The 27,486-nt window shown below is 40.5% G+C and overlaps 1 long non-coding RNA gene across 1 annotated transcript in view; it reads left to right on the forward strand.

Moving 5' to 3' along the window:
* Positions 1-27,486, forward strand: part of LOC146433401 (uncharacterized) — a 162,767-nt gene that overhangs the window by 91,904 nt on the left and 43,377 nt on the right. The window contains exons 4-5 of the long non-coding RNA XR_014854105.1: positions 1,852-2,004; positions 6,666-6,800. This is a non-coding gene — a long non-coding RNA (uncharacterized LOC146433401). The remainder of the gene's footprint in view (positions 1-1,851; positions 2,005-6,665; positions 6,801-27,486) is intronic.

Here is a 27,486-nt window from a genome sequence, read left to right on the forward strand (position 1 = left end):
TCCCTGTGCTCCTGTAGAGCTTCCATTGTGTACTGCCAATGCTCCCCTGCTGTTGTCCTTCAGTGTGTGCATGGGCACTGCCTGGCCGTGGGGCTCTGTCCAGTTGAACCTTTTGTGCTGAAATAGTCAGAATAGGGTTTGAGTCAAAGGGCTGTGTCTCCTTGCTGAGGCATGGGGTGCTAGCTGTCTGGCAATAATACAGCTTGGTTTTTAATTTTTAATTTATTTTTTTTCTTGACAGCAGGGAAGAAAAACCACTGCATCCAGTTCATAATACTTACCAAAAGAGGAGATTGCTTAAATTTCCCAAATTCTTTTTTGTAATGAGTTCAGCAGTATTTTTGCTTCTATTTAATTTGAAGGATATCTTTTGCTTCCATAGATCCCTTTTGGTATCTTTGTATCAGCATAATTAGTGGTATTTTGGTAAATGGGAGGTGGGGTCTATAGACTTCCCAAATGTACTGTGATTGTCCTTATCTGATTTCTGTGGGTTTCCTTACAAACCAGAGCAAGGTCTGGGAAAATAAAAGAGAATTGCTAGGAGTTGAGAGCAGCAGTGCAAAGTCTTAGCTTTTCAGCAGACCTTCTATTGGCACACCCAGCTGGGTCTGTGCACCCAGAGTGTCAGATGATGGCAGGAGCCCAGTAGTGTGGTGGTGCTCCAGCAGTGCTCTGTCTGGGCTGTTAATGACATTGAAAGTCAACGTCATTGTCAAGGCCTTCAAAATACATTGATGTGGGCAAGCTTAAAGCCTCTGGGGTTTATGTTCTTGCCACATAGGTGCCATGTTTTCTGTCATAGCCTGTATTTTTGCAGAATTGTTCCCTGACTATGCTGTGTTCCTGTGGAGATGCCACTCTCCCTGAAACATCCCGTGTTACAGATCAGCCTTGCCACAGGAGTTCAGGCATTAGTCCCAATCTCCCCTTCAGTGTGGGCTGTGGTACATTGGTTTTTCTTAATAAGCCAAATATTGCCATCTAGAATTGATGGAGATTTTCTAATCCACTCACTGTTAAGAGCTCCTGTAATGAGAAGGAACAGAAATGACCTCTGGAGTTTGTGCAGCCTGATGAGCTTTCACAAGGCTTTCGAATGCCGTGAGTTCCACACAAATGACTACAAGTAATTGCCTAGGTTGGCCTGACCTCGGGCTGTCTGAGAAGATGATCTGATAATGGCACGAGTGGCTCTGGTTCTGTTCTGAAGTTGAGATCCCGTTTAGGATTATACTTATTTGAACTCTTTGTAATTTAAGGAGAAAGCTTTCTGCATGCGCCAGTACTGAAAACACATTCAGAACACAGAGGTCACTGATGTGGCAGTTGAAATCATCATGAAATAACTCACTTGGGACATGAGTTTAAGCAGAACTGAAAAGTTACCTCCTGTTTGACAGTGCAGTTTTCTTTCCCTGGTCTCTCAGCCCTGGTCAGTGCTGCCAAGTTTTGTATTAACTCCTCAGTTCTGCAGAGCTTGAATCAGGCAGATAGGGCTCTGCAGGACCTCAGCAGGGAGTTCTGCACACTTTGGATCTCATCAACCTGAGAGCAGCCTGCAGAAGGTCAAGCTGGGTACCACCTCTTTCCCTGCGGGTATCCTTACTTTCCTTTTCAGTGGCAAGTGGTGTGTGTGAGTTTCCAAGAATTACTAAACCATTTCATGAAATGTGGTTCAAGAAAGAAGGAATTATTAACAAAAACAGCCTTTATTACAACCTTGCTTAGCCATGCCTTTGGTTTTTTCCTGACAAATTTTGAAGAACAGAACTGACTCCATGATCTTTAAGGTTTTTTCCAGCCTAAATGATTCTATAATTTTTTTCCCCTTTAATTTCTGTTTTGCAGAATGCATGGTGTGAGGAGTAGTTCCATTACTTGCTGTCAGTCCACCCCAAAGTGCTCAGAACTCACAACATTTCATCAGACGTGATCTTGATATGTAATAAAGAATTCTTTTGGTTTTGACCTGTTATGATACCCCTGGTCCCAAAAAGAAAGGTGAGAAACTCGTTTTTTTTGACAAAGTTGTCAAAATTTCCAAGTCAATGTATCCTAAAAACTCCTCTCAAAGGAGATGGAAAATAGTGTTAAAACACTGAATTTGGTAGCAGTTTCTCAAATCAGCCATGTCTGTGACTTGGTGTGGCATTGCTGCAAATTTTTGGCTTTTCCAGCAAATAATGATTTGTAGATATTGCTGTAGAAGGCAACAGCTTAGGCAATGTGATGAATGTACTGCTGGGAGGGGCATAAACCACTTCAAAATGGCACAGAGCCCAGCAAACAAACAGCACTGATGCTGCCAGTGAAGGTATTTGCAGTTACTGATGGTTGTACATGCAGCAGAATAAAGTTTGGGAACTCCCTGGCTTGGAATAAAGAATTCCCTGAAGGTAGATGGTCTGTACAGATTAACTGTGGCCTTAGTCAGCCAGGCTGTTACTAAACCGTTTTGTAACTGGTGCCATCTGAAAGTCTTTAAATCTCATACACTCCAGGGAGATCTATATATTATTTTTGTATTTCATTTTTTCCCAAATGATTGTAAAAATAATTTAATATTACTGTTTCAAGTAATCTCCTAAGAAGCCCATGAAAACTTTAATTCTTCAACTTTGCTGCCTTTTCTGAAAGACAGAGCTCTGCTTATCAGTTCTTTGCTTGGCCAAGAGTAAACTGTTGAGGGACATAGCTGCATTTGGGAAGCCTTGGGGCTCATTTCCTTGTGGCTGTAGTAATAATATGGATCATAAATAGTGCAAGCTGATTTATCATAAGCAGAGCCACCTGGGGGGGGCAGATTTAATTAGGAAGACTATGGGGGGACTGCAAAGGTTTTATAGGTGTGAGAAGAGTGACAGATGAGGACATTCCAGAGTCCAGATTTCAGCTCTTCATAAACTCTTTGCAACGTATTAGCTGAGATTTTCAAAAGAGCTGTAGGATTTAGTCACGTCTTCCATTGAGGTGTAATGGGCGATAAGTTTAAATACTGTGCATTTAGAAAAAGGGAAAGAAGACTGAAAACATTTTCAGTCATTACTGAAGCGTACTACGGTACATTTGTGAGAGGATAAAGAAAAGACAGGTGAGATCTACTGTATGGCTAGGCAAGTTTCCAGGAGCATTAACATTTTATTTTAAGAGATGAATAAACCCCTCAAAATTGCTGTAGACTTGGCAGGTAAGGGTTGTTATGCTTCATCTTGCCTCTTGGCCAGAGAGCTCAGGGAGTGGGAGCTTGCCAGATACGGCAGTCTTCCCCACTACCTGAATTTAATTTAAACCATTCTGTGCAGCCCTGATTTTAATCCTTTCATTTTGGTTTTGAGTTACCGCATATATGGCACAATGGAAATATTTTTTCAGACTTAAATTAGAAACATATTTTAGGAGACAAAAAAAAGTGCCTGTCTTTTATGCAGAATGAAACATCTTTAACTGTTAGATGAAGTATAAGTATAACCATTGGACCATTTTACTTGAAATGGTTGATTATCAATAGAAAAATGTGGATTTTTCTTTGTTGCACTCTCCTCCTTCCAGTTGTACACATTGCATAAAGTGTTTCTTTAGGGTGGCCAACAAATATGTTTTTAAAATAATTAGAGACAGAAGTGAGATGTATCAAAGTTAAAAAAAAATAAAAAAAATCAGTGTGTTCATCTTTATTTTTACACTCTGCATGTAAAAATAATGGCAGGGTTTTTAAAATTCTACTGAGATCTTTTTATTTGCCATAAATGATGGCAATGTTTTCATCACATCCAAGAGTACATGCTTCCAGGAAAAACCATCAAGTTTTGCTCTAAATGCAGTGCAAAATAGGAAGTATAAATGCTGAATCCAAGTAAAAGTGGTGTAAAGAGTATGAGCTGCAATTAGATCTTAAATTTTGCTGCCCAGGTTTGCCTTGTTTCTTCCCCAGTAAGAGGCCAACTCAACAGAGAAAACAGGGTAATTTAAAAAAATTTTTTAAGAATGTATTCAGGCTGTTTTTCTAAGCTGGAAAATCTAGAAAATTCAGATCTCTATGGAGCTGCCAAAGCACATGTGTGAGAAGCACAGTGGAAACCTGTGTTCAAGCAGTTATCAGCAATTGCCCTTCAAATGGATGGATGGATGGATATATAGGGTGGGATTTCAGATATTCTGGGTGTGGCTCGTCCATCAGAAACACAGTTGGCAGATGAAAGAATGTGGTTTGAATCTGCAGATGACAGGATTCTGGCCAAGAGGGATGAGTGTGAGGTAGCACCCCTGACCTGTTGTATAAACAAGCAGTGGTCAGTGACTAACTGAGAATCAGGAACCGCAGCTCCTGCGTCACAGTGAGCATGCCCTGACTCGATGCTGCTGCTGGGAACAAAGGCCTGGGCTCTGCTGGAATATCGGGGGGTTTTTGGTGAGCCCTGGGAAACAGCCACCTTACCCCAGCAGTGTTGGAAAGCATTAGTCGTGGTGTGTCCTGTCCTGGACTGATGCAGTGTTGAGCACTGAGGTTGTTTGGAGGTCTGGAAATGTCACTCAAGGCCTAAGTCACTAATGATGCTTATTGACTTGTTGCAAGTAATCCCTACAATTTCATAAAAGTGAGATTATTTTTTTTTTAAGTGTGTTTCATCTAGCATTTCAAACATGCAGATTTATTAGTAAATCAGATGCGTGTTAATATAATTTATGCGCTTTTTTATGCTTGCATGTTGGCAGCAGGACTTAAAAAGGAATATTTGCTGTGCAATTGTGGTCAAAGGACTGTCCTTAATTCTTTGAAGGATCATTTAGGGCCATCTTTAGAAAAAATGTGTCTAAGCATCAAGGCTGTATGGACATACCCTGACTGGCACCTAATGTACAGCACAGCTTGTCCTTGGTCTAGATGCCAAACTGTTGGTCTGTGAGACTTTCTTCCCAAACTACTGATGGTACTTGTTCCAGAACAAATACATAAACACTTGACATAGTTTTAGAAAGATCATTTTGGGAAGTGTGTCTTTTGAGAAAGCCACATTAGGTGATCATGCTCACACTGGTCTGCTTTTTTTAATTATGTGAAGGAGGCGCCTGGAAAAATGGCTTCTTTCTATTGTGCATGAGAAATGGTGGAGTGAGCAGATGGAAATGTGGCTTCCCTGAGTGCTGGTATGCGGAGAAGGTCATGGAGTCACCCGTGGGTGTTGGCCAGGATCTCATCTGACACGGTCATGTTTAAAGGCAAAGCAAAATGAAAGAGGGGCAGGCATTGATGGGGTATCACTGGTGAAGAAAGCTTATCTACAACGTGCTGTCCAGCCTGGCAAAGTGTAAAAAGGCCAATTAGCTCTGCTTATCCTTCCCTTCCTGTTGTTCCCAGTCTGGGTGTGAGCCACTCACAACTTCTTAAGGTTTTGAGCAATGAGTTGCTTTTTCTAAGGACTGACAGGAAATCATTTAATAAGCTGGGGGGAGGGAGAAGTTTCCTGTTCTAGTTAGTCCCTATATAATTCCTAAGCTAAAAAGAGAAAACAGTTCAGTGGGCCAGACCACCAGCCCCAGTGTCCTTACGTGTGTTCCTCTGATGGTGGAGGTCTAACCAAAGTGATCACATCCCCATGGATTTCACCTTCATCTCAGATGAAACCCTAAAAGCTATAAATTCTTTTAAAGGATAAGTTGAGTGTTTTCTTGCAGTTGCATGTTAATATAATGGAAGTGCTTTCAAGGCCATGACTGTAGGATTAGCTCTGTGCAGAGGGTCTGGATCAGAACTTTGGGACCCTTTGGAACCTTACAGACACTTGCTGACAAACTGAGCTCGAGTGAAACCTATGTTGCAAGACATACCAAAAATGTAATGGGGATTGATATAGCTCTGTCTTGTCTTACACCATTTAGTATCAATACTTAACTTTATTACTTTGGCCTTTATTCCTTTTAATCCTCAAGACACCAAGATGAATGCCAAGAAATTCACTCGGTGTGTGAATGCCAGGGAGCGAGCAGTGCATGCCCGAGTTCAGTTTCAGGCAGTGAAAATCTGCATAACTTCCTTGTGCTCACTGCCAGCAGCTGGGCAGCCCCTCCACCTCCCAGCTCTGTGCTTCACTCTGACACTGACTGGAGCAAAGTGTCTGCATCCACACACCTTGGATATTGGGGACAGACAGACAGTCCAGATTCTGCTCTGGACATACCTAAAATGCCTAAGTCAGTTACAGATATCTTACCTATGCTTTTGGTGTGTTTATCTTCAGAGTTGTTTTTCAGGTCTTATTCTTAATATCAGTGAATTTGAAATACACTTATGAATTCACTAAAGAATGTGTGTACTTGTTTAAAGTTGTGTAAAAATATAATTTTAATGATTTGAGTATGTGAATGTGAAACATAATTTTTGTCAAAAGCCCATGATAAATTTAAAGCTTTAATACTTTAATAATGCTACAGAAGAGTTGCACAGAAAGTGTAGTGTATTTAAAAAATACTTGCTAGATAGGATTTCATATTAAAAGTGGTAGTGACTAAATCTGCACTGGAAAAAAATGGAAAATGGAAAAAAATATAAACTCTGTTGGGCTTCCAAGTGCATAAATAGTATTATTCAATAACTGAAGACAAAATCATTTGCTAAAGACCTAGCATTTTTTTCTGAAAGAAGTGTGGATTTGTTTCTTGAGCAGACATCCTCAGCACTGCTGAGAAACCTCTCGGAAAGCACAACATTTCAGAAGGGTCTGAGGAAGGATATGACAAAGTTCTGCAAGATGTGACATCTGGTAGATGGCCTGATTCCAGTGACCCAGGGCCCCTGTCAGGTACAGTGATGAGTTTGGTTTTATTGAGGTCTTTAACAAATTTCAGATGACTTGAGTGTGCAACTTTGTCTCTAGTGGGAGTTAACTTCTTTGTGCTGCAGTGGGCAGCACTGAACATTCAAGTTCTATTTTAATTTTGCTGTCACTTGACAGCATTAAGAATTACAAATTTGTTTTCTTTAAAATCTGAAAGAGAAGTTTGGTAGGCTGGAGGTGTAACATGTATTGTTACGTTATGCTCTCTTTCTGCTTTCCAGGATAGATATTTGTTGTTGTCGTCTTTCTGCATTTCTATTCTGTAATTACCTACCAGCCTTTTTTAAAAGACCCCAAAATCATGAGATTCAGCTAAAATGAATCTCAGTGACATATGTTTTACTGTATTTTTTTTTCATTTTCTACTCCTGACAAGAGCCAAGAACCTCACCTTTAAGTGAAATAATTGATTATTTGCAACATAGCTGTTGCAGTCTCCTGTGGCTCCAAGAGCTGAGACTTTCTCGAAAGCACCAGAAATCGCCAAAACAAAGAAAAAATTAGTTTTTAGTCGAGTTCAGACTGGTATTCTTTAGTCAGACTGGAACTATGAGGCAATTCTTGCAGTGGTAGCTGCAGTAAGCTGGCAGTAGAAGTGTTGGGTTGGAAAAGAGGGCATAGGGTGCAGATGGGTGCTGCAGGAACCCTGCTTGCTTATCAGTGCTGTACCAACCAATTCCTGCTCCCTGCTCCAATTGCCCCTTGGAGATCTGCAGAGGAGACAAGTGAGAGAATATCTAACATCTTTTCACAATTAAATATCTGCAACCTGCCATTGGGAATGTAGCTGGTTACAAATATTGGGCAGTTTGGTTTGTTATTATGTTTTCCTTATGGTGTTTTGAAAGTGAGTTAAAGGACAGCATTATTATTTTGTTGTTTCTGGTATTGCTATCAGTGATCATAAATACTGCTCAGTTTCAGCTGCCCCTCCCAGTAGCCCCTACAGGCAGGCCCATGATCACCTCTCATCTCAATGTAAGAGGCTGAAAAATATTTGAAATTAAAATCTGAAAGCTGAGAGAAAAAGCAGCTGAAAATCCAATGTTTTTCAATTAAAATTAGATCTCACCAAGCCTGTTTCTGTTATTTTGGTTTTATATGCTTCCATGTATATTCTGTTCAGAAGTTACAGATTGTTCATCCTTTATGACTTTTCCCCAGTCATGCCAGTGAATTTTCTCCCCTGTTATTTGTTATGGCTGAGCTTCTCGAGCAGGGGAAGACTTGTTTGTTTGTTTTCATTTTGTTTTCTTCCTGAGATACTCTGTCTGGAATTTCAAGGCAAAGGAAAACTTTTGTATATATGTAAAGAGGTGAAACTTCTGCTGGAAGGGGTTGGAGTAGTTATTTCAAATAGCTGTGGAAACGCCATCAGAGACATAATTATTAATAATGATGAAGATGTATCAATCTGCCAGTAGTTTGCCTGGGACACAAATATACACATGTGGCCATTGATTGAAATGTCTGACCTGAGCTTTTGTATCCAGAAATAAGTTGTTGATTTTATCCCATGACTGTCAAAATACCTCCACCATGAATTTGTACAACCTGTGTTTTTTCACCACACTTTCCTTATTTTTTCCTGAACTAAATTCTTGCAAGATATTCTCTTCTCAATATAAACCAATTGGTCTGCCTTCCCCCATAGCCTCCAAGGATTTAGTTTGTGAGGGGGAAGTGTTTAAAAATAATTCCAGATATGGCAGAACAGCCTGTATCCTTTCTATAGAGTAACTGACATCAGACTTCTGAGTTCACAAAATGGTCAACAAAAGATCAGTAAAAATATCTAAGGATTGTGAAGGGCAAACATTTCTTTCCTCTTTCCTTTAAAGGGAAAATGTGACATTTTAAGCAGGAGTAGATTTGCAGACTGTGGAAGCCTGAGTGACACACACCTTTTACTAAAACTAGTGTGATTTTATATCCTAAAGAGCTACCCAACCTCTTAAAAGCTTTGCCTCTGTATATACACATGGCTCTGCTGTAACATCAAGTTAATAAACAGATTGAGGGCCTTGTGCATGAGTTGGGCTAAAGAGAAAAAGGGGAATCTCTCCTGTCTTCTTAGTGTCTTAGAGACACACACAGGTACTCTTGGGTTGGGGTGATGGTTGTATTTTGCTCATGTCAAAGCTGGGGGGATGTTAGGAGATGCAACCTGAGGCTGCAGGTGGAAAATTTCTTTAGACCAGAGAATATGTGCCTTTAGGGCAGACCCAGTGACTGATGTGGCTCTCATATGGCTTTTCAATGGGGGAGAGCATAAAGGAGGAGCCAAATGAGGGCATACAAGACAAAAGTTGAGGAGGAGGTGGGGATTTAGGCAGGAATCGATTTAACAGAGAGGCAGCTCTGTGGTTTGCTCATATTCCAGTACCAGCAGCCTGCTGAGGTGCCATTGCCACTCAGCCAGGAGCAGCAGGAGCCTGGGTGTCATTTGGTGCTGTCCTGCTTAGAGTTACCTTCACAGTTTTCTCATTGAAGCTGAAGGGATTTTCAAAGGACCACCTGAAGTGCTTGAGGAGAGGGCAAGTGGCAGAGGAGAGTTATTTCCTTCTGTCCAGATCTGATGTACTCTGAAATTTCAAAACAGACACTGAGCAAGGGACTTTAAAGAGCAATAACAAGGAGTATATGGACAGCACTTGCTGGCCAGCTCATGGTACCCAGCAGTACCTGAGGCAAGGAGAACAACAAATGTTTGCTAACACTCATCTTTGAAAACATTTCCTTGCTACAGTGCTCCACACCAACACCTGGAAATGTAACAATATTGCAGCTTTTCCTTGACTTAATGTTTTCCCCACTATGTTTAAGAAATGCCCAGAATGGCTTTGGAGACTTTGAAGTAACTCATTTGAAAGCACCACTGGATTATTTATAACGATGTTGGTTTTAATCTGTGCACATGCAAGTGGAAACCAATCAGTTGTGTTTTCTCATTCTCTCCTATCTAACAAAACCAGAACTTCTTGTGAATTGATTTTTTGCTAGGATCAATATGTTATACTTGCCAATTTTCTTGGCTTACCTTTGAAAGACTAAATCTTGAAATAATAAGTCCTTTTTAAAGTAGAAATTTAAATTTAATAAATTGCTTTTTTTCCTGGCATATAAGATTACACAGGGAAAGTAACACACACTTTTCCCCAAGTCGCTAGCTACATTCATATATGCATACATACAGCCATGCCAAATCTTTCTGAACATTACAAACGTATTATTTCCTTCTGTTGCATGCTAATAGATTTTTCCAGATCCTTGTCCTGTTCAGGAGAGAAACTGTTATACCTCGGTTTAGCATTTTCTTGGCTCTTTCCCTGTTTTTTATGGGCTGTAAATTCGTTGGGAAGCCCCGGGAATGCTGAGGCTCCTGCAGAACCGCCTCACACCTTGCCCCGCTGCTCGGCTCAGCCATCCCTCCTCTCCCCGCTGTCTGCCATCGCTCGCCGTTTCACTGATGCCCCCTTCTGCCCTCCTCGCCTCATATCACGGGAAATCTGCCTTCGGCACAGGACAATGAGTGGGGTTTGAGTACTGCCGGGTGTGCTCGGGGGAATGTGCTAAGTTGCTGTTGTGTTGGCTGGTCCATCATTAGCTATTTGCCTTTTCTGCAAGTAGGAATCCTGTCAATCCATGAGGAATACACTGAAGAAAGGAGGTGGGAATGATTTCATCCATTAGAAATCTTGGGGGGTGTGTGTGTGTATACTTGTGTGTGACCAAAAAGCTCTAACAAGCACATTTGGCTTTCAGTTTTCAGCTGTGTGGTCACCTGTGCATGTTTAGCCAAAGTATCGCATCAGAAATTAGTTCCTCCTTACAAAAAAAATTAACAGAATATCTTGGAAAAATTGGGACTGGTCTTTGTGGCTGCTCCTGCTCACTTTCCTCTCCAGCAAACCCTTTAATGTGATACAGGAGTGCATATCCCCTTTTCATGGTGGCAGCTTCTGCTGGCTGAGCAGTCTGTGTGCCACACTTCTCCTGAGGCAGACAGAGAAGGAAGTGTCCCAGCTCTGGGATGCACTTGTCTGTTCTTGCCAGGGAGATCCAGTTACAGAGCTGAGAAAATGACCCGGATCCTTGCTCTTTGCTGGTGCTGCCCCCGGGGGCTCAGTTCCACTTGGTTGCACTTCTGCAGCCTGCACTTTGCTAGCAGAGGGAAACCAGCAGTTGTCACAAGTTTAATTGGTTTGGGGATGTGACCTTGGCACTGAACAACTTCACATCTGAAGGTCTGCCTGCCCCTACAAACCTGTGCAGGAATGGCTCTTCTGCTGGAAGCCCTTGTGGGGTGCTCATTGCAGGTAGCACGCCAGGGATTCTTGTGGAACAGCCATTCTGGGAAATATCTGCACACAGCCTGGTCCTTATCCTGTGAGGCCTCTCCTCCCCATGGTACTCCAGAGAGCTCCTTCTACACAGAAAACAGAGTTCCCAAAAAGGTGAATACTTCTGCAACACAGACCTGAAGTCCAAAGAGTGCAGGTGTTTGAGGAGTAAAAAAAAAAAAAAAAAAAAAACAAACCCAGAAACTCTGTGGAAGACCCTGTCAATTCAAAATATGGATGAGAGGATATAGGCTTCTTTAATTTAGCATGGAAAGGGAAGGGAAGAAATAATGAGATAGGAAATAAGGACACAAAACATTCCTCAATTTTAGGAATTTTTTAGGAAAAAAAGATGTCTGTAGAAATGTTTCTGGATTTTTTCAAATGCAATGCAAAGATTGTATCACTGTTTCCCGGCATCGGTTGCAGTGATACAGAACCACTGTGGAAGAAGGTTTCAGTCACTGCACTATCTTTGTTTTTACAATATTAAGTGCAGTTACCACTTAGCATGGAATGATCTCTCTTCTAGGTCAAACTCTTCTATTTGTGTTTCAATGACAGCTTGACATAAAATGACTTAATGACTGAAATGAAAAATGGTACAATATTTCAATCCTCATATCATGAACAATTAAGGAATTAAAAATAACAACATAGAATTAATGTAGTTTTATAAAATTCATTGAAAAACCCTCGGGTCCAGTTAATGCTGACATTTCAAATCGACCTTAGGTTTTAACAAAACACCTGTGTTTTTTACAGAAAAAAAAATACCAACCTAATTTAAGTAAAGTCTTTGTATCTTAAGTTTTCTCCGGTGTCCTGATATAGCTGTCCCTGAGATAGAAACTCCTGCTTCTCCCTGTAAACAGCAGTGTGAACTGGCAGAGGCAGCACCTTCCCACCACCTTGGGCTCACGAGATGTTGACACACAGGAGTGGCAGAGAGGAAGGTGCAAACAGATGAAAATCCCAGCTGAATGAGTGGGTTTTTAATCTTCTTGCACCTGTTTCCAGGAGGGAGTGTGACACTGATAGGGTGCAGAAAGGAATGTTACAACCTGGGCAGCAGGATGTGGGTGGAGGCTTGAGTCCCAAGGGGGGAGTGAGATGGGGGAGGAAGAAGCAGCAGCTTGGATCATATTTCAGACCTTGAATTTGGAAGAATTTGGTACACTGGAGACAAACAATTTAGGAGCAGTTTTTAGGTACGATGTTTACCAGGGGAAGAGAGGTATTGACCAGCACAATGTGAATGCAGCAACATTTGAAATAGTTTAATTTCCAAAAGCATTGCTCTGAGACCATAGTACTGACTCTGCTGCAAGAATTTCATGCACAGCAGAACGTGATCTTATCTCCCAAGCTAATTGCCTGAGCACAAAGTGGGGATCTGAATGGTTAGAAGTAGCATATTGAAAGTAAAAACTGTCCCAAGTAGGATTTGCTGGGAGATTGGAGAATAGTGCAGCCTCTGCAGAGGGGTCTGCCCTGGAGGTGCTGATACCTCCTTGGGGAGAGGGCACAGTGCATGGAAGGGGTTGCTGGAAGTTTTTCAGCACCACTTTATACATCTCCAGTAACAGGTCCCTGATGTCCCCATGGTTATAGGGCCTGAGCCCAGGCTTTAGAAGAGCCTGTTTGGAAGCGAAAAAGGCACCTTCGTTTTCAAACTCTTTATTCCACTATGGCCTTTTTCCTTACAGTGATGGAATTGTGACAAATGGCTAAAATATTCTGCTTTGCAATGTTTCTGGAAACTGGTGAGCCTGCTCCTGTGCAGCACATCACTGCATCCTGCCCTGGCAATTCCATTGCCAGTGATGGCAGCTCCAGCTGCTGGGTTATAATCCAGTTGCTCTCTCAGTCCTTTGAAATGATGCAGAACTGAGATGAATTTCAAATGGTGTTTAAAATCCTGTTATTGCTATAAATCCTTGGGTTTTTTCCCTTTTGCTCTTTTTTGGGTGGACTCCTAGCAAGTTTGACAGGAGCACAGGATATTTTTGATATATGGCATCAGGTCTGTTAGTTCAGAAACCCCACACAGAAGCTTGTTTTTAGAAAGAGAGAAAATAAGATTAAACAGGACAGGGAATGCTGTTATGAAGGAATGAAAATATTTTCATTACCAGAGTATTTGTATGTCAACAGCTGATAGGGAATGATGTGAGACATTCCCAGAAGGACTCCCAAAGATTTTTTCCTTGTGTAATAGACCAATTAGCAGAGCCCAGATTAAATGAGCAATGTCACATTGCTTCTTGTATTAAAAAAGTGTGACATTCAGTCTCTTTATCGAGTAAATATTTTCATTTTTTTGTCCTTGGGACTTTAGTTATACTGCTTTCAACAGCTCTATGTTCCCAAGTAATCCAGGGAAAATGTTAGCTTGTCCAGCATAACTTTCAGATATATAGATATATTTCTCTTATGTAGTATAAATTTCTAAATATTAATGAAAAATAAATGTATGCTCTTGGAACACATACACATGTGAAAAGGAGGGGATATTAAACTCTACTAACGCAGAACTTGTAATATTTTTAAGCTGACTTCATGAGTTAATAAAGGAGGAAATGAGCAAATTCAGTTTCAGACTCTGCTGCCCAGCTCTCCTGGAGCAGCCCTTGAACTGACCCAAAAGAAATTAATTGATTCCCAGTTGTTTTCCAATATTGAAATGGTTTGGATAAATTTTAATCTTTTCCTAGAGAAAGCAACTGAATAATTAGATACAAATATAGCACTATTAAAAAAAAATTCATACGCGATGTTGCTTTTTATCCTTAGCAGCTTTTAGATTCCACAGCAGAAGAGGCTGAGTTTTGGTGACAAGGCTCTTTTTATGAATTCGTGTTGGTTTGGAAGAAATACTGCAATAGATTTAAAGAGCTTTAACACTTAATTGAATTTAGTTTCCAGGTGTCTTTTTTATTTTTACATGCCTGAAAATTTGCACAAGTTAATTATCAGTTAATGACTCTTGAATTAGTGACTAATTGAAGCAGATTATAATTCAGAATTGTATGGCTCCTTTGGAAGTGATGTGACCTGCATGTCATGTCAGTTGTGTGTGTTCACTGAAAAAAAGGCAGAAACAAGGGAATATTATTCCATTTTATAGCAGCATTCAAGTGACTTATATAAATATAAAATATAAGTTGTCCTTCTAATGATTTTTCAGGTTTTCTTCTCAGATTGATTGGTTTCTTCTCTTCTGCTAGTCCTGAATTTAAGAATTCTAGCTGATACCATTACTGGCAGCTGAATTCTGATTTCTTATATCAGCAGCTCTGAAAATAGGGATATGATGGGAACCCGCTTTCTATGTAAAAAAAGTCATAAACTGTGTATGCCAAGAGAGAAGGTCTAATTGTGTCAGAAAACATCAGTTTTCTCTATTTGTTTTCTCTATTTGTATTTATTTGTATTTCATCTGGAGCTACCTTGGGTTTTTACAGCATTTGTTGCATCTTTGCACCTATTTGGAAGTGCAAATTTGAGTGCATCTGTCTTTCTTGGGCAGTTATTCTCTTTTTGTTGTGAGCATCTGCACATAAATGTGAGCAGGAGAGACCATTTCTCTTCTACTATTCTGGAAATATTTTAATTTGCTATTTATGGAGAGTACCTCTCTCGAGCAAAGCTGAAATAATACAAATACAAGTTTTATTCCTCCCCTCCCTCTCCCACTCAAAAAATCGCAGGACATCAGGGTCCTTCCCTGGAAATGAGTCCAGCCCCATGGATATCTCTTCCTTCAGGAGAAAAGGAGCAAGCCCCTCGCAGGTGCCAAGTTAAATAGGCTGCTGCTTTCCATCCAGAGGGATGAGTGTGGATATAAAGAAGTTAAAACAGTGCCTAATGTTGATTAGCTAATAGTCAAGCTTGAAATAGGCTCTTCCCAGCCCTAAGTATTGCTGGGGTCACTTGGAAGAGAAGCCACTGCAGGGATTACACTCAGGGTGGGGATCCACAGGCAAGAATGCAATGAATAACTTGACAAAACCGTGCAGCTCTCTACCCGCTGCAAAGAAGCCTTCACCTCTTGCTGGAGTTTTTTGGCATCTAGAAGAGCTTATCTTCGAGTAACATGTAGAGTGTAAGGTGAACTGCAAAAGAGGAATGCAGACAGCTTCTCCTATCAGCACATTGTTTTGGTTAAGACTCCACTGGAGTTTTGTAAAAATGCGCTTGGGGGAAGGGAAACGAGACCAAGTCAGCATATCCTCTGGGTTTGCTTAGTTAATCAAACAAGTTTATTGGGAAATTAACACTTCTAGGCTTAGAAAAGAATTGCTATTTTATTTTTCAAATGCTTTCAAACACTGTATCCAGCTGTCTGAAAAACAACCAAGCTCAAAAATAAGCTCTTGCACCTCTGGCTGTAAATGCAAAGGTGGGGGCCAGGAGCCTGCATTGTCAGCAGTGGTATGGCAGGTTTACTTTGAGAAAGGAATAATTTTAGGCCTGATTTTGTGAGTGACTGTGGATCTTGCAGCACTTTGCATGTTGGCAAGAGCAAACTTCTCAGCAAATCACCTTTTCTATGAAATTTTCTGTTTTGTTTTACAGTTATCTGATAATTTCCACCAGTATTAACTGTTGTTTTGTGTCTTCTGTAAGATCTTCCTTGTAAGAACTGCCTGCTTGCAGGGCTGGGTGTCCTGCACTTCCCTCTCCTGAGTAGAGCAGCGTGACTCGTACAGGATCCTTGATGCAAAGAGCCTTCTGGAAATTTCAGATGTATTTTTCAGTAGTTGATTAAAATGTGCTCTTGCATTTTCTAGCTCATTTTTGCAGAGAATTAAACTCCAATAAAAGGACGAATCTGCTCGATGTGTTGGCTTTACATTGACTGTTTTACTGAGAATCACTTTTGATTTTGTGGACTTGATCCCTGGTTCTGGAGACACTGTACCTCTCTGCCCAGACAGATTAAGGTGTCTTGTGTAGACACCTTAATCTCTCTTTCACCAGCCTTGCCACCATACTATCTAATTCCTTTTCTTCCTTGCTCTTGGAATTCCCTCTTCTGTGATATTTCTTAACTGGCTTTAGGAGCAGAGGAGTTTAGGAGCAGAGGATTGCTTGCCAGCTGTTTCCTCAACTGTTTTTGCACCTTTATGTGGCCTTTACGTTCTGAGTTTTGCATTTTATCCTCTGAGAAGTAGGACCATATTGCACTTCTCAGGTAACTGAAGCACGGGAAATAAAGCCTCTAATTTCCAAATAATTTAAAGCTGTGTTAAAACCTAGGTTATCATTTTGGTGATAAATCTCATCCGTGCTTCGTGGGTTTCAGAGTCCCACACAGTCTGCTGGGGAGCTCAAGTTCTCTCTTCACTCACCTGTGTTCTCAAAGAGAGTGAGTTGGGGCAGGAATGTGAAGTTTTGGCGGTTTTTAAAGAATTTTAATGTTAAATAAGCAAAATAGCAAATGTCAGCTATTCTGGGAAGCACAGGCTGTAGATCTTTGCACTGGTTCTGTGCTGCAGAAATTAATGAACACTTGTGAATGCCTGGATAAGTGGTGCTGCCATGAAACCTCCTTCTTCCCAGAAGTCTCCCTGCTGGGCTGTGTCCTTCACCCACAGAGGTCCCCTGTCCCTGTCTGTGTGACCATCCTAGAGGAGAGAACTGCAGCACAGGCTCACAGTGAAATGGGAGATTATCTGTCGTGGTCCAGTGCCTTTAATGAAAGTATTCGAATGAGTAAGGGATAGTGTGTGGGTATGAGTCACCCTGGAACTTCATGTTCTCTCCGGGACAACCTTCGGGAGGAGGGGGCGGCAACATCTGCAAGGATTCTGGGGAGAAGGTCACTGCAGGCAAACTGTGATATTTGATCGCTGCTGAAAAGACGAGAGGGGAACTCTCAGCTCCACGGCCTGGCAGTTGCTAAGCTGTATTTGGACAGGTACACAGATGATTATATCTGAGTAATACCAAGGAGCATTACAGTCCTTAACAAGACAAGATTTGCAAATTCCTTGTCAGCAAATGCCTTTAGGAAGTGTACAGCAGGAAATAAAGAAAGGAATCCCTGTCTCCAAATCTGCAGCCATTTCTCAGTTGCCTGAAGACCTTTCTTTTACCCTGTGCAGTTGAGAGACATTTCCTGAGTGTGAAGGCTGCTTAGGGACTAATGCACTTGTATCAGGCTGAAAACAGCAGGGAGATAGAGCTCACTATGGCATGGTTTAGGGGCATATTTAATGTGCAGGTTATGTTCCTCCTCTAGATACTCTCCAGAATCTAGAGCTGGGAAATCTGGGTAGTTGAGGAGGCTAAAGATGCAAGTAAATATAAAGAAAACTTATAAATGCTGTACATTTCATAAATATATTTTTCTGGTATTAAATCTGGTTTAGACAAAAGTGGAATGGTCAGCAATGAAGAAGCTATTTCCTAGTAGCTGATTTTAATGTCGTTTCAGACATGCAGATACATAACTCTTTCCTATCCCATATGTATTTTTCCTGAGATTAATATTGTTTAATTTATTTATATTTATTGTAAGCAAAGTAAATATATGCAGCTTACTAAAGCACTTTAAAAAAGAAAATGTTGAACAGAGGGAACTTTTCAGTGAAGCAAGGTTTGATTAATCATTTGCACTCTGATTATTCAGAGTTTCAGAGTTTGGTACTGCATTTATTAGAATAATTCCCAGGAAAATCTCTTTGGTCAATGTATCCCTGTGGAAATCAATCATGCTGGATTTAGTTCCTTTGGTTTTTTCTTTCTTTTTTATTTTTTTAGGACCTTAAGTGGATTTTTCTTTTAAGTATGAAAATTAAGAGAAGTTTCACCATATGCCTTTAAGTTCAGAGGGAATCAATAATATTTCACTTTCCTTTTGTTAGCCAAAAAGGAAGACACCTCTAGTGTTTCACTCTAAGAAAAAAATACAGTGTGTGTTCAGCCCTGGTTTCAGCTATCTGATAGGGAACTGGAATTTATCATTGAAAAAGTCTTGCAGTTGAACTTCAGGTTTTCACAACAGACTAATCTTGGAGTGTCTCTATCCAGGGCTAGATCAGCTTCCTTCATGCCAGTAATCAACAGCAAATGATTTGGGGGAGTTAACAGGCAAAAGCAAAACTCTGAGGTGAACAATCACTTTGTTCAAACTCTCTCTGGTTTCCCTTCTTTTACGTCCCTGGTTTTGCCCTTTCTTTCACATTAAAGAGTCTAATTAAGTGAACCTGTTCACTCCCTGGACAGTTTTCATTATTTTTTTGTTCTGTGTATATAAAGCTTCTCTCTTTTTAGGAGGTAAATGGGTTCAGTGCAGGCAAGAGGAAGAGTATATTGTCCCACTTTGCTTCCTGGTAATAAACTCTCACAATGACCTGGCTGGTGGTTGTTCTGCTCCAGAAAGCCACTCTCTTTCCAGGAACATGGAAGTCCTGAGGTGGCCTGGAAAGACAATGAACACAGAGACTGTATCAGTGAAAAGTCATAATTCATGTAAAATGCAGTAAGTCTGAAAAAGATAAATGGCACAATAGCAGCAAATCCTTCTAATTTAACTACTTTGACAAGGGGAAACTTTCTAAAATACTAAAATAAAGGACTTAGCTGTGCTATTCATATCAAATCAATCCAGCATCCCTCCAGCAAATCTCCTTTCTTCATCATCCTGAGAATAACCTGAGTTACAACAGCTGGATAAGGAACAACTCTGTCTTGCAGATGCTGCAATTCAGATTATATTTTATTAAGCTGAAATGAGAGACATAGCAAACTCTCCCAGGGAGTTCAGAAGTTTCCACCCTGTTAGTAATTGCATACTGTACAGGAAATGGAGGTTAAAAAAAAATTACAAAAGTCATTCAGGGTATCTCTAATAGAGTCAATGCCTTGAAATAAGTTCTCATCTCTGAAATCCTCTGAAAGAAAAGATCAGGAGAGCCTTTTGGTAGTTCTTGGTATGTGTCAGTAAAAAAGCATGGAGGAAGGTCCTGAGCTCTGGTGCAGCTTCCCAGCCCTGTGCAGACACTGTACTGACATCTGTATTTCAAACTGAGCTCTCCACGCCTCTGCCTGCTCAAATACCTGCACAGATGTGTTGCTTTCTTCTCTTACCACAACTGCTCTCCCCTATAGGCACCATCTCCTAGAAAGTGTGATATTTGCCACTCCTGCAAAGTGGAACTGAAACTATTTCACTTTGTTAATCCTACGTGCAAGCAGACAAGAGTGCTATTAGAGTGCAGCTTTCATCTCACCAGAGTGATGCAAGATAAAAACTCAGCACTGGCCTGAAACTGGAGCTCCAGGTTGCTCTTGCACACAGCACATCCCTCTCTCTCTGGGAGTACAGCTGTGCTCCACACTTCAGTCCAACCACCTGGGCTCAAACTGCATCTTAAAGGGAAAGCAGTGTTTTTCCTTCTCCTTCCTCTCCTTTCCTAATGAATACTATTTTAAAAAAATAGTTAGTCTATGCTGTTGGCTCTTGAGAATAAGGTTGTTTTGGCAGTTGCAAGTCATGACAGTCACTATAAAAGGGAAGCTTTATACTCAGATTATGCTTTGTGAGGTAATTCGCTAAAAAACTTAGAGTACTGGGAGTGTTTCATCCATACCAGTGCCAGAATGATCTCTTGAGTGGAGAGAGAGAGAGAGGATTATCTGGGAAGCAGAACACTTAATTTTTTGTTTTCTTCAGTGTCTGAGTCATTAACAGGTGTATGGTTGAGAACCAGAAGGTTTTGTACCATGTTCTCATTTCTTCTGCCTGTAATCTACTTCAAATTGGCCATTAGCTTCATGTACCTTAAAAGAGGCATTGTGCACCCCTCAAAAGGAAGGAAATCTTTGCTTGCAATTTACAGATAAGAAGCTTTAAATACAGATTTCACTCAGCCTGTCCAAATAGAGCTAGGGCTCTGTGAGGTCTGATATTTGGGTTTTGCCTGCTGGATTGTACTGGAATTGCTTCATGCTTCTGTAGGAAGTGGAACTCTTCATTCAGCAGAGTTACCTGGACTTCTTTATGTGTGTCAGGGACTCTTCAATCTGTCAGTGAAAAAAGGGGTGGTGGATGTTTGTGTATTTTATTTGGTCTATTTTCCAGAATAAAGACAAGATTGAATGTGTTCCATTAAAATGGCCCTATTTGAGTTTAAACCATTACAAGTGCAAAAATCTTGGCAGGGGGAAACTGTAAATTATGACATGACCCTCATTACATTTCCTTTGAGGCTGCATCAGAATAGAAAATTAGTTACACTGAAATCACCATTCTATGCAAAATATTTTTTTTTAATTCTGCTTTTGTAACATGCCAGCCCACAGTGGTCCATGACAGTGGCTCTTAGAAAAACTGAACAATGCATAATACATACATTAGGCAACTTAGAGTACTGGGATTATATTATTATTAAAAGTACAGCTATATTAGCTCTTGCAAGACTCAGGACAAGGATGTTTAGTAAAACTTAATTTATACAAGATTTATGTATATTTCAGATTAACATCCTGGAATGTCCTTAAATTGATGGGAATCTCTGACTTAGCACTCTGTCAGTAATATTCAGTAATATTAATATGTATCAATAATTATGAGAATAATTATCAACGCTTATTTTACTCCTTTCTTCCTGAAAATGTCTGTGCAATTAACAGCAGTGTTATTTACTTAATCTAGAGGAGAATTTGATTCTATATATGTGGTAACACAAGTAATCAGCAAATTTGTATTCTTTTCAGTTAAATTTTAATAAAAGATCACATTTGGGGTTTGGCTGTATGATAGAACATGTCAAATCCAGAAATACAACTTCTAATACACATAGCTACCCAAGCTAGATAAATGGACAACACAGAAATAGGCTCCATGCTAAAGAATGTAAGTCTATGCAGACTGAAAGTGAGACAGAAGGTGTTTAAAAGGCACCAAATTCCCTTGGTTTACATCACTAAATCTCAAGAGATCATGAAAGTGAAAAATCAAGTTGTGCAAAGGTGATATAACAAATGCTCAGATTTGTAATTTTATGCTTCAAGAAAAAAACTTAAGCACTTCTATTGTCACATTTCAAGCAGGATGCATAAGAAATAAAAATCCTGCAGTGTGCTCTGTATTTCTAGCTTTACTTTTAAAAGACTTAGTTTTAAACTATAGGTAGTTATTAGACAAAAAAATGTAGCCTATGATTTTACATAGTTTCTCATAATTTACTCTTTGCTTGCTGCTATTTCAGGTGTAACTATTCGACAAGCAATAAAGAGGTATTAAATTTATATCACTGCTTCAGTGTAGGCTTTCTGTCAGTATCAACTGGCTCATTGAAGTGCTTGGAGTTTTCATGCTTCTTTGACATGCAGCCAAGAACCAAATTCCCTGGCTCTTGTGTCCTCTTGGAGTGCTAGAAAAGGCTAAGAGCGTATTAAATTGAAATGAACTCAGAGAATGCTACAAGGATAGGCCACTGTCACATATCTGACAAATCCTGCCTCTATATAATGAATCATATCTGATGGAGAGAAATGATATGAACGCATTAAAATCATTTTTTGCACTGATATATTTTGTGTATTTAAAAGCATATAACAACAGCAAAAACACAAAACTGTGGGCTGGAACCTGCTGATTCTCGTGTCAGCCAGATGTTTGCTGGCCCTGTCTGTCTGGATGTATCAGTTTGGCATGTGTGGAGGAGAGGAAGTGGTTGACATCAGTGAAAACGTTGCCTACAGTGGGCTGCTCACTATCTTTCCCATCTGAGGCTGCTCATCCTTTCAGAAAAGCTAATGGGAGCTTATGGTTTGTTCTGAGAGCTGCATCTGGAAAAGGCCCAAGCTGTGTGAGGAGTAGCTGTCCTTTTCTTCCTCCTGAGCCAGCGGAAGCTTACAGCCTGTGTAGACCATGACCCTTAGACCATGGCCCTTGGATATTGCCTTGTCCCTCATGTCCATACAGGATGCTCTTGTGACAGATGATTTACAAGACAGAGGGTGGAGCGGGCAGGGGAAGAGCAGTGATGGAGTTCCCTGCCAGGCAGGAAGAGCACAACGCTGCACACAAGGGACAGCAGGAATGTCTCCTCCTCTGGCCAAGGCATGCAGAGCTCTCACTGCAGTTGGCTGTGATGGTGTCTGCCAGGCTTAAGTGGATGTCATCAGATTCCAGAATGTCCTCACCTCTCAGAGTTTCTGTGGATTCCTGAGCTGGTTACACTGCACAGACTGACTGGAGATGTGGGTGCAGTGTTTTACACAACCCTTCGGGCCTCTTCCACCCTTGGAGACATCCATTGCATTGTGAGGGCTTTAGGAGCAGAGAAGGGACTTCTGACACTCAGGCAGCACACAGAAGTTAACTAGTGTTAAGTTCAGAAAGGTTGGGAGCTGTGCTTGAAAACAAGGTAGAGATTTGTGCACAAATTCTAAGGGCAAATGTTTGGATGGACAAGGAGATCAGAAATAATTATGAGGTGACATCTTAGGCTGGCTGTGCAAGTCAAGGTAAGCTGCAATCAGTAATATGTGCAGATATGTTAAGATCAAAGGGAATAAGGAAGGGAAAAACTTAATTTAGAACTCTTAGCCATCCTAATTTAAAACCAGGAGTAGCTGGACAAACAGATTGACAAGGGCTTGAGGAAGACACACTTTGGTACAAGGATCTTGATTCACCTGTTCATCATCTCTGTGCTGCTCAGGTTTATTCCCTCTATGTCCTATGCTGCTCAGTGAAGTCTTTTTTTTGCCTACAAGTCTCGGTCTATTTTATGATTTTGTTTGTGAAAGATGCTCCATGCCCTGGATTGCTCTTTGTGCCCTTGACTGTGCCTGCTCTGGGCTGTCCTGTCTGAGATGGGCCTAAGCAGCACATTGTGTTCAGTATATAAACCAACCATGGGTGTGTGTGGGGACATAGGAAGGTTTTCTACTAAGTTCTTTACTCTTCATAAAATTCTATCTGTTATTTTGTCTGTTGCTGATCCCTGAGCTGGCATTTTTTGTAGAAACCGTTATTTCAAAATACCTCTATTTAGTGATAGCCAGAGTCCCTCACTGTGTGTGTGAAATCAGGACTTTTTTTTTTACTTTGTGTATCACTTCACACTTTTAAGTGCCATTTTATGACAGATTATAATATTGTCATGTAATTCTCCATGGCTGACTTTAGTTTATACTTCACTGAAAACCACATCTCATCAGGAAACCTCATCTCCCTCTCCACTTTCCCAAGACATTCATAAATACATTAGACACCACAAGCTCTAATGTAGATTCTTGTGGAACTCCACAGTTTCCTGTGGAAAAGGATCCCTACTCTATTTTTAAAGAAGTTATTTATGGATGTGAACACCTACTATGTTTTTTACTCCATTTGAATGTAAAGCTCAGAGAGAGAAAATTCTATCACAAGCTCTTTGGGAAGGCAAGTAAGGTATATGAGTAAGAAGCTTGTATCTGTGTTTGTTTATCTTTTCAGAGAAAGTCTATATTTCTAACATTCTGGAAGTCCATTCCGATCTCTTTGGTCTTTTTCACTTTTTTATTTAAATAAATGTGCGTTTTTCTGTCCCCCTGACATGATGTATTTAGATATTCCTGTAGTCTTCATGTGCAAGAATTTCTGGTTTACCTTTTGATTTTAATTTTCTTTTTACAAGAATTACCTGTGTAGTTAAAGTACTGCTGTGATGGATGTTCTGCTCCTACATGCAGCAACATGGTATGGATGTTAGTGTTCTTGTTAGGAACATTTTGAACCAGGTGTTCAAGAACAAGTGAAGAGTTGTTTCTGCTCTTTTGTATTTTCTGACCAACTGCTCCATGATTTTTCTTTATTTTGGAGGAATGTTTGGGGTTTTTCTAAAGTAATACTATTTAAAGGCAAACTTGGGAATGTAACTAGACTTCTAAGAGGATGTTCAAACATGGGTCCTGAAAAACTGGGTGAGAAAATCATCTTGGTTAGACCTTGATTTTTCAGAGTTTGATTTTTATTTAGAAAAGTCTTGAAATAGATTTCTCAAAAGCCGAGCAAAATGATCTTATGTGGAAAAAAAATTGTTAGGCTTCATGTCAAGCAGTTGCTTCTTGAAGATAAAATTGAAGGTGATTTAGATATGAAAAGACGATTGAGTGAATTGGTGCTCTGCTGGTTTGAAGCTGAGAGGTGGCTCCTCTCCTTTTGATGGTGCTTGAGGAGAAAGGTTGATTAGTTCTTCTCTCACCTACAACCTTTTGAATGTAGCCTGAGGGAACTGTGGTTGAATCAGTGTAATATCCTCTCTGCAAAGTGCCTCGGGTTGTGTGGAAGAGGACAAGTTCCTCAGGAATGGCAGAACACTGGGACAGACCTCAGCATGACACAGAGTCTGTTGTGATGCAAGTGCTGCTTGGGCCTGCCTGGTGAATCAACCAAGGAATGGAAGTGATCAAAAGATTTTAAATGTATCAGTCTAGAAATCACAGCCCTGACAAAAGCAGCATTGAAGCATCCTCTGAAAGAGAAGAACTTCCTCCTTCTCCCAGATAGTTCCACTTTATATAACCCTAAAAAACACCCAGAAAACCTTGCAGTAAAGCCACTCTAGAAACAAGGGATTCCTTTACCAAAATGATTTCCAGAATTATTTTTAATCTCGGGAGAGTGGGAGAATTTCAGCCCATAAATGGAACTAGGATCAGCAGCAGTGCCTGTCCTGGGCACTGCACACGTTGAATGGATGCTCAGTTGAGTCTCTCCTCACAAACTAATCCAAAATAACAGTGTTTCAAAGGATTTTGGGGAAGAATCCCTTTTCAGATAATTAATACAAAGTAGTTAAAAAAAGAAAATCCCTTTTCTTCACAAGTGCCATCCCATCCCCCTCCAGAAAGCAATAGTCTGACATCTGCTACTGCTGCTGCTCTGCCTGTTATTATTTGTCTTAGAGCCTCTGCCCATTCTTTTGCTTCTACAGCTGCTGCTGGTGTTTCCTCTTGGTGCTTCCTGCCTGCCTGGCCTAAATTCCATCTGACACCCTCTTGCCCCTCTGGCTTTCTGCCCAGCTGGTTAAGAGCTGGCATTCAGTGGACTGCAGCACTTATTTCTGCAGTAGGGACATGAAATAATATTTGGGTTTCATTTTCTTTGGAGAAGCTCTTCAAGATCCTTTCATGAAGGTAATCTATTATTTGTTCATGCTGACCCTTTGATCTATGGAGGATCTTATACCATTGTGAGAATTGTCAGTGCCTGTGAGGTCTGCAGAGAAACTTGGGGCCAATTTCCTGCTGCAAAAACCACGAGGAGTTGGTTTGGTTGGGAAAGGGGTGGAATTGGCACTTTTGTTTTTCTGTTCAGCAGTTTCCCAGTCAAGATAATCTACAGTCTTGCCCTGGCAGCATCCCTGATATCTCTGCTTTCTGTAGACACATTTCAGTAGAGGGGAGAAAAACGCAAGGAGGAATCCAGGCTGTGCCTTCTCTCTTGTTCTTTCACCTCTGTATCTCTGAAACCCCAGAGAAGGAGTGGTTCATGTTGAGTCCTCCTTCCCAGCACTCTGGGAGACATTTACTTCAGCCTTTGGGAAAAGAAGGAGTGGCTGCCTGGGCCCTTTCCTCAAAAAAGATAATTTTTAAGAACTGGAGAACAGGCAAGTTGCAGAAAGTGCAGAATCTTCTCCTTTGTCACCTTAAATTTCTCACATTTAAAGAACTTCACAATATAATACTGAGTTTAACCATATTAAGGGTGACATGCCCAAGATATTTTGGCTTCTGAGAACTGACAGATGAGAACTTGGCCTCTGGAAGATGAGACATTTGAAAAGGTTTGCAGCTTATGGCAACAGCTTATCAGCAATATCCCCATATGGCTTATTGATATGAGGTTTTTCTGGTTTTATTAGATCACCTAGGAAATATTCCTGTCTTCTGTACTAGCACTGGTCCCTGCCAACATGCTGAAGGGTGGGGAACCTGCTGACCTGATTATTTGGAAAAGACAGCTTTTTTCCTGTCCTGAAGCTACCAGCTGTATTCTGTTAATGGTCAAAATAGACTTCTGATGTAATATTATCTTTTCAGCTGTGAAATAGCACCTATCCCATGTAGATTTTTTAAATTTGGAACTAAAATAAATCTTGGTGGAGGAACTCACTTAGCTACACCGCGAGTAACCTGAGGTTGGCTAGTGCACAGAGTGGCTAAAGTGAAGCATTACATTTGCAGTTTGATGTTCCCACTTGTCTGTCATCTAGTTGAGGTGCATTTTTTTTGCACTGGATAAGTGTAAGATGTTATCCTAGGAGATAATGCTATGCAGGCTAGTAATCACTTTTTTGCAGATGAAAGTATTTCCAGAACAACATGTACAGTACAGAGAATACCAGGGAAAGGTTCATCTGAAATGAGCACAAGGAATGATATTCAAATGGATGCATGGAGCTGTGCTCCACAGAGTAATGGCCAAGGACATGTCTTCTAACCTAGAAACTGCAGAGTCAGACATTATGTGGAAATACGAGTGAAATAAAAGGAAAAAAAGCTGTTTTCACCTCGCTTTTGACTGAAGTTAGTTGGTTAGCTCCGTTGAAAGAACTGAATGCAAGAAGAGACCCATCTGAAATCCCAGATTCTGTAAAGAAACAGTTTCCAGGTGGAGGGATCAGTCTGTTCAGAGGCACAAGCTTTGTTTCTTGCAGCAGTCCTTGAATGATTATTTCTCAATGTTTGCTGTTATGCTGCCCCCAACACAGTTAAGCAGCACTTAAAACATTCTCAGGACAAGGAAAGTAATGAATATGGAAAAATAAGTTTGAACTTACAGGGCAAAAGTTTGTAGCCTGCATTTTCTCTTCATGTAATTTTGTGTCAGTAGAATGTATTGGGGAAGAGCAAGAATAATCTTTTGCCAAAAAAGCTAAGAGAATGTTAAGAGAATCAAGCTGCTGAGCACTGTCAGATCTCATGTCCCTTAAATCTTTATCTGTCATAGTCAGATTTCTATCAAAATATAAGAAAAATACTACAAAGAAAACCTCTAACTTTTAAGAATGTTGAGTAAAAGCCTGAAAACATAGTATGTGGGTAGTAGTGCACTGCAGTCCTGCAGAGAGACTTGTGATGAACTTCCAGCAAAGCATTTCTTGTTGACTCCTCTTCCTCTATTTAACGTGTTCTGGGGAACTGCCATGGGCTGCAGAGGTAGGTGCTATGCAGGAAATTAGATTGCCTCTCCCAAAAAGTAGGAACAAGTACAGGAGGGGTTAATTTTGACTTTTTTGTTCATTCTTAGATGGTATCTTGGGGGTGTGCTTGACAGTCTTGACACCTGTATATAT

The sequence above is a fragment of the Lichenostomus cassidix genome, chromosome 9, assembly GCF_008360975.1.
Source record: "Lichenostomus cassidix isolate B80296 chromosome 9, HeHo_3.0, whole genome shotgun sequence".
Classification (NCBI taxonomy): domain Eukaryota; kingdom Metazoa; phylum Chordata; class Aves; order Passeriformes; family Meliphagidae; genus Lichenostomus; species Lichenostomus cassidix.